The sequence below is a fragment of the Ornithorhynchus anatinus genome, chromosome 17 (assembly GCF_004115215.2).
Source record: "Ornithorhynchus anatinus isolate Pmale09 chromosome 17, mOrnAna1.pri.v4, whole genome shotgun sequence".
In the NCBI taxonomy this organism is placed as follows: Eukaryota; Metazoa; Chordata; class Mammalia; order Monotremata; family Ornithorhynchidae; genus Ornithorhynchus; species Ornithorhynchus anatinus.
Window position 1 is genome coordinate 44,060,490 of NC_041744.1, and position 7,996 is coordinate 44,068,485.

General features: G+C 52.2%; 1 long non-coding RNA gene across 1 annotated transcript; it reads right to left on the minus strand.

Annotated features, from left to right (window-relative positions):
- Positions 1 to 416: 416 nt before the first annotated feature.
- LOC120638912 lies at positions 417 to 7,779 on the minus strand. The gene is made up of 3 exons (XR_005660955.1): positions 7,717 to 7,779; positions 1,244 to 1,289; positions 417 to 984 (listed from the first exon to the last, which is right to left on the minus strand). It is a non-coding gene; the product is annotated as an uncharacterized LOC120638912 (long non-coding RNA).
- Positions 7,780 to 7,996: the final 217 nt, after the last annotated feature.

The following is a 7,996-nucleotide window of genomic DNA, read 5'->3' on the forward strand; positions in this document are numbered from 1 at the left end:
CGGCTGGGGAGACAGACGAAGTGGGTTCTAATGCCGGCTCCCCCAATTGGCTGCTGTGTGAACTTGGGTAAGCCACTTAACTTCTCTGTGCCTCAGTTACCTCATCTGTAAAATGGGGATTAACCTGTCAGCCCCACTTGGGACAATGTGGTTACCTTGAAACTACCCCAGTGTTTTGAACAGTGTTTGGCACATAGTAAGTGCTTAATGAAGCAACGTGGTTTAGTCTAAAGAGCATGGGCTTGGGAGTCAGAGGTTGTGGATTTTAATCCCTGCTCCGCCACTTGCAAGCTGTGTGACTTTTGGGCAAGTCACTTAACTTCTCTGTGCCTCAATGACCTCACCCTTAAAATGGGGATTAAGACTGTGAGCCCAAAGTGGGACAACCTGATTTCCTTGTATCTACCCCAGTGCTTAGAACAGTGCTTGGCACATAGTTGTTATTATTAGATCATTATTATTAATTTTAGTGATTTCTGATAAATCATGTTAATAAATGGTGATGGTCAGCTATCAAAAATGAAATACACTGTGTGTTATTTTTGAAGGGCAATGCTTTGTCTTTTAACAAACTGTTTTGAATTCCACTCCAGAAACTTGGCTGAATGTCAATTACACATTTCTTGTGTTTTGATGGATCACCAAGGGCTTGGAAATATTTCATTTCTCGACCTTATTATACTCCTCCACTATGGCTTCCTGTCATTTGAAACAAGTAATGGGGGTACTATGCTGAGAAAAAAGCACACCTAACCCTGGGGATGTGAGGATTCAGAACCATTTTTGGCAATCTCTATGGGGCAGGGGGTGGGAAGGGTGTCTCAAGGTGTAGTCATTTCTGTAGACAATGGATTCTGAAGAAAGAGGCTAACAGATCCCGTGTTTACAGTTATACTTCAACGAGGGTGAAGAGTCTTCCTCATACACTGAATATCCGCCTCAATAAATGGCACAATCACGCCCAGATGGTCACCTCTGTTAAACCTGGGTTGAGGGAAAGATTATTTTCATCATTGGATATCCACAATACACACTTTTCACAAGTGAAGAAAGAGAGAGAGAGGACTGCTGAAGACTGTGAGGGGGGGTAAACATTCCCCAGGGTGGAAAGTGGATTGAGTCTGCCTTCTGAACTTTGAGTTCTATACCCACCTCCACCCTGCATGTGGTCTCAGACAAAGCTATAGCAAAGCTCTTTGTTATAGGAAGATAATTGAGGTATCAAGAAACATGCCCTACCTACCTGAGTTTGGAAGAGTTGTTTGGAGAAGCTCCTTTGCCCAGCAACTCTGGAAAATTCATAATCAGTAGGGTTAGCCAAGTTCTTGCCTCCCAAATAATCCTTATTTTATAGTTCTCTGCTGAACAGTTCACCACATAATATGTACCTTTAAAAGCATATAAACAGATTCATAAATTTAATAAACAAGATCCTAAATACATGGCTTAAGGGAATGAGGGCAGGCCTGGGAATTGGAGGAGCTGGTTGTAATCCCAACTCCACTACTTGCCTGTCGTGTGACCTTGGGCAAGTCACTCAAATTCCGCATTCCGTTTCTCAAGCAGGTTCATCAAGTCATTCAAAGGTCAATACTCAATCTTATTTATTGAGGGCTTATTGTGTGTGCAGAACATTGTACTAAATGCTTGGGAGAGTGGAATACAAAGAATTAGCAGACACATTCCCTGCCATAATGAGCTTATGGTCTAGAGGTCTACTCAATATTAAATAGCAAAACAAGATCAAACAATTAAGCTCTGGTATCTAGTCTTTTTTTTTTTTTTTTATCAAAGCCAGGCTTAACTTCACACAGCTACGCTGGGTGGGACATATGACGGGAATGAAGTCCCCAGATACTTTATGGAGAACGGGAATTAGGAAACCAAAAGCAAAGAAAGCAGAGAAAATGCTATGAGATCAAAGCCTCAAACAACATTGCACCCTGGCTGAAAACTGGGAGTCAGCTGCTGAAGGTAGACCAGAAGGCACACTGCCATCAAGAGAGGAGTGGCTCTCTTTGATAAAAGCTTTGAATGGAGCAAGAGATAAGGAGAGGTAAGAGAAAACAGTACCAGGTGCTGCAAACTTTAAGCATAATACACAACAAGGATCTCTGCTCCCCTGGGGGTAAGTCTCAGACCGCCGGGCCCCCTCTTCCCAGCCGAATCGACCATCACAGGGACTCTGGAGCTCTCCTCCCAGGCGGTGGTTCCTTGGGCTGCCTGCCCCCCGTTTCCAGCCTAGCTCTTTAACAGCCTTTTGGCCACCGACCGCCGACTTTAGCGGCTTTTTGGCCGCCGACCGCCGACTCATCCACGCCGAGACCACCCCCCTCTCCCGGGAAACTGAGCCTTGTCATCGCCCGGAGACTTGGAGCCATTACCACGTGGGCCCGGGATCTCTGCTCCCCTGGGGGTAAGTCTCAGACCGCCGGGCCCCCTCTTCCCAGCCGAATCGACCATCACAGGGACTCTGGAGCTCTCCTCCCAGGCGGCGGTTCCTTGGGCTGCCTGCCCCCCGTTTCCAGCCTAGCTCTTTAGCAGCCTTTTGGCCACCGACCGCCGACTTTAGCGGCTTTTTGGCCGCCGACCGCCGACTCATCCACGCCGAGACCGCCCCTCTCTCCTGGTAAACTGAGCCTTGTCATCGCCTGGAGCCTTTGAGCCACTACCACATGGGCTGGGGATCTCTGCTCCCCTGAGGCCCAACCTTGGCCCACCCGGCCCCGATTCCCGACAAGCCCCCCCTTCGCCTGCCGCTCGCCGACTCATCTGCGCCTCCTCCGCCTCCCCTGGGGAGCTGAGCCTCGGACCGCCCGGCCCCGCGCCCGCTTCAGCCTTTCCCAACCTGGACCTCCGCACCCCCGCTCGGGAACTCCGACACTACGGATCTTCGCCCCCACAGACCCCCAGCCACCAGCTTCCAGTCCACCCCCCCCCCCCCCCCCGCTCAGGCCCGGGGACATTGCGCTCCCCTTCTCGATCCTGGGGACATTGTGCTCCCCTTCTCGGCCCCAAGGACATTGTGTCCTCGGGAGACATTGTGTCCCCCTGCTCGGGCCCCGGGACATTGTGCTCCCCAACCGCTCCCCCACTCCACCCGAGGCGGCCATTTTAGGAAGCCCCCACTCTGCCTGAGGCGGCCATTTTGGGAAGGCCTCACTCCCTCTTCCCTCTTGAGGTGATTCATCCCTCCCGCCCCCGCCCCGGGCGACGACGTCCTTGTTCTCACCATGTTACCTTACCTTAGCCGCCGCCTATGGCCGCCACCCACCCCGGACAACCTCAGGGCCCCCCCGCCGCCACAGGGTTATTTGGTCATGAGCTCTGGGACTCTCTTGGCCGCTGGCCGCTTGACTTTGAGTCTGATCGGGTAGGGTCGGCTCGTCCCCCGACCCTGGTCATCGCCTGCTTATTAACACTATTGTAGTGTGTCTTACTGTAGCATGTTGCTATATTTGCGATTTCGCTTGTTATTGTTTATTGTCGTCAGATTTTGAATTTGATCAGGTCGCCCCTTAATCGAGTCTACCCCCGACCCTGGTCATCACCCCTTTATTAACACGACTATATTGTATCATACTGTATCATGTTGCTATATTAGCACCACTGTATTGTATCATATTGTATCATGTTGCTATATTACCGATTTCGTTTATTACTGTTTATTGTTGTCAGTGCTGCCACCCACCTCTCTGGCCTCGCCATGTCCCTCCTCCCGCCCCTTCCTATCCTCCCGCCCCTTCCTATCCTCCCCTTCCCCTTCCCCTTCCCCTCTCTCGCTCAGCTCTTTCCCGCTCTCTCCTCTGTCTCCTCCCCCCCTCCTCTCTCCCGCCCTAGAACCCCACTTTACCAGCGCTACCCCTCTTCCCCCTCCCCCTACTCTTCCCCCCACCAAACCCCCTCTTCACCCCCTCCCCCTTCTCTCTTCCCCACCCACGCCCCATCCCAGTCCTCTTGTCCCACCGCCACCCCTCATCCCCCTCTCCTCGTCCAGGGCCCCGCCACCTCCTTCCCATCCAAACCCTCCCCTCCCCCCCGCCCTTCCCCCCCTCCTCCCCTTGCACCCACAGCTACTTTCAAGTGTGGCCTCTGGAACCCCCGCTCTATTACAGTTAAGCTACCTTTCATCCATGACCTTTTCCTCTCCCGCTCTCTCCTCCTCCTCGCCCTTTCGGAAACGTGGCTCTCTCCCGAAGACACGGTCTCCGCCGCCGCTCTCTCCGGCGGAGGCCTCTCCTTCTCCCACTCCCCCAGACTCACCGGTAAGGGAGGAGGCGTCGGCTTCCTCCTCTCGCCCCGATGCCGCTTCCGCACTATCCCTCCTCCCCCCTCCCTCTCCTTCCCCTCCTTCGAAGCCCATATCATTCGCCTCTACCACCCCCTCCAGTTACTTGTCGCCGTCATCTACCGCCCTCCCGGTCCCACCTCCGACTTCTTCAACCACCTTGACCCCTTTCTCACCTTCCTTCTCTCCTTCTCTCTGCCCACTCTGATCCTTGGAGACTTCAACATCCATACAGATGTACCCGACGACTCCTCTGCCGCCCGCCTGCTATCCCTCCTCGACTCTGCCGACCTCCTCCTCCACCATACCGCGCCCACTCACCGACTCGGTCACACCCTCGATCTTGTCATCTCCTACCGCTGCACTATCTCCTCACTCACCAACTCTGAAATCCCTCTCTCGGACCATAACCTTCTCACCTGCCTCATCTCTCACACTCCCTCCCCCTGCAAATCTTCGCTACTGCCCCACAGAGACCTCCGCTCTCTTGATCCCATCCGTCTTTCCAATAGCATCTCGCCTCACCTTGCCGCCCTGTCCTCTCTTCCCACTCTCGACGATCAGGTCTCCGCTCTCAACTCCACCCTCTCTACTCATCTCGACTCTCTCGCCCCCCTTTCCCTCCGCCGCTCTCGCGCCACTAACCCACAGCCCTGGATCACCTCCTCCGTCCGCCTCCTACGCTCCTATGCTCGAGCTGCCGAGCGCTGCTGGCGAAAGTCCAAGCACCAAGCCGACCTCACACACTTCAAATTTATCCTTTCCTGCCTTAACTCTGCCCTCTCCTCCGCCAGGCAAAGCTTCTTCTCCTCCCTCATCGACACCCATGCCCGTCACCCCCGCCGATTGTTCCGGACCTTTAACTCTCTCCTTAGGCCCCCTGTTCCTCCCCCTCCCCCATCTCTCACCCCTAATGATCTGGCCACCTATTTCCTCACGAAAATCAACACGATCAGGTCTGAGCTCCCCAAAGTCACCCCTCCGCCTCTCCCCTCCCCCCCAACAACCCCCTCCCCTACTTTCCCATCCTTCCCTGCAGTATCCTCAGAGGAGATCTCCTCCCTCCTCACAAGTGCCACCTCCTCCACCTGCACCTCGGACCCCATTCCCTCTCACCTTCTTAAAACCATCGCCCCTGCCCTCCTCCCTTCCTTAACTTCTATTTTTAACCACTCAATCTCCAAGGGCTCCTTCCCCTCTGCCTTCAAACACGCCCACGTCTCCCCCATCCTAAAAAAACCCGCTCTTGACCCCACTTCCCCCTCCAGTTATCGTCCTATCTCCCTACTACCCTTCCTTTCCAAAATCTTAGAACGAGTCGTCTACAATCGATGCCTAGAATTCCTTAACTCCCATTCTCTCCTAGACCCCTCCAATCTGGCTTCCGTCCCCTCCACTCTACCGAGACTGCTCTCTCTAAGGTCACCCGTGACCTCCTTCTTGCCAAATCCAATGGCTCCTACTCCATTCTGATCCTCCTTGACCTCTCTGCTGCCTTTGACACCGTCGACCATCCCCTCCTCCTCCATACCTTATCTCACCTTGGCTTCACGGACTCTGTCCTCTCCTGGTTCTCCTCTTACCTCTCTGGCCGGTCATTCTCGGTCTCCTTCGCTGGAGCCTCCTCCCCCTCCCATCCTTTAACTGTTGGAGTTCCTCAAGGGTCAGTTCTTGGCCCTCTTCTGTTCTCCATTTACACTCACTCCCTCGGTGAACTCATCCGCTCTCACGGCTTTGACTACCATCTCTACGCAGATGACACGCAGATCTACATCTCCGCCCCTGTCCTCTCCCCCTCCCTTCAGGCTCGCATCTCCTCCTGCCTCCGGGACGTCTCCACCTGGATGTCGGCCCGCCACCTAAAACTCAACATGAGCAAGACTGAGCTCCTCATCTTCCCTCCCAAGCCCGGTCCGCTCCCAGACTTCTCCATCACCGTGGATGGCACGACCATCCTTCCCGTCCCGCAGGCCCGCAATCTCGGTGTCATCCTTGACTCGTCCCTCTCGTTCACCCCACACATCCTATCCGTTACCAAGACCTGCCGGTTTCACCTCTACAATATCGCCAAGATCCGCCCTTTCCTCTCCACCCAAACGGCTACCTTACTGTTACGGGCTCTCGTTATATCCCGGCTAGACTACTGTGTCAGCCTTCTCTCTGACCTCCCTTCCTCCTCTCTCGCCCCGCTCCGGTCTATTCTTCACTCCGCTGCCCGGCTCATCTTCCTGCAGAAACGATCTGGGCATGTCACTCCCCTTCTTAAACAACTCCAGTGGTTGCCTATCGACCTCCGCTCCAAACAAAAACTCCTCACTCTAGGCTTCAAGGCTCTCCATCACCTTGCCCCTTCCTACCTCTCCTCCCTTCTCTCTTTCTACCGCCCACCCCGCACGCTCCGCTCCTCTGCGCCCACCTCCTCGCCGTCCCTCGGTCTCGCCTATCCCGCCGTCGACCCCTGGGTCACGTCCTCCCGCGGTCCTGGAACGCCCTCCCTCCTCACCTCCGCCAAACTGATTCTCTTTCCCTCTTCAAAACCTTACTTAAAAATCACCTCCTCCAAGAGGCCTTCCCAGACTGAGCTCCTCTTCCCCCTCTACTCCCTCTGCCATCCCCCTTTACCTCTCCGCAGCTAAAGCCTCATTTTCCCCTTTTCCCTCTGCTCCTCCACCTCTCCCTTCCCATCCCCACAGCACTGTACCCGTCCGCTCAACTGTATATATTTTCGTTACCCTATTTATTTTGTTAATGAATTGTACATCGCCTTGATTCTATTTAGTTGCCATTGTTTTTATGAGATGTTCTTCCCCTTGACGCTGTTTAGTGCCATTGTTCTTGTCCGTCCGTCTCCCCCGATTAGACTGTAAGCCCGTCAAACGGCAGGGACTGTCTCTATCTGTTGCCGACTTGTTCATCCCAAGCGCTTAGTACAGTGCTCTGCACATAGTAAGCGCTCAATAAATACTATTGAATGAATGAATGAAAAGTATTTTCTTTGCAAACCATGAATGGGAATGTGGGTCCTGTATTGGCTTTTCAGTCACATATACACACACATAGGTGAACTTCACCATCAATGAAATCTACTTCTCATACAAAGCACCTCTCTCTCTCTCTCTCTCTCCCTCTCTCTCTCTATATATATATATATATATACATATATATATTATATACACACATATATGCACACACTCTAATCAGAAATGATTCAACGTGGGGTGGTATATACAATTTCATTTTATCCCATAATACAAAAAACTTCACTTCCAAAGTATTAAGTATATAGGTGTGTACTTATTAGACACATTTATTATGACATATAGTATATACATATATATCCTTTTTATTTGTTATGGATGAAATGAAATTTCAGAAGACTTAACTGGAATTGATCTATATCTCAAATCCGACAGCAGTTGGTCACTTACTCAGGGCAGGCAAAGCACTTGCAGTAGCCAGAAGCACAAGGCAGAAAATCACCAAAGTCACCAAAATGACTAGCTGCAAACTTGTTGGTGAATCTATCAGTAATGACAGCAACATTAGCATCAGTAAAAATATTAACAACACCGAAGCATTCCAAAACCAGAACAGTCTGGCATTTCTGGTAACTTGCCAAAATTTGATACACCAAAAGGAAACGTATTTCATTGCTCCACTGACTTTTTCCCACTGCTCTTTGGCCTGTATTTTTTAAGCAGTTGACTT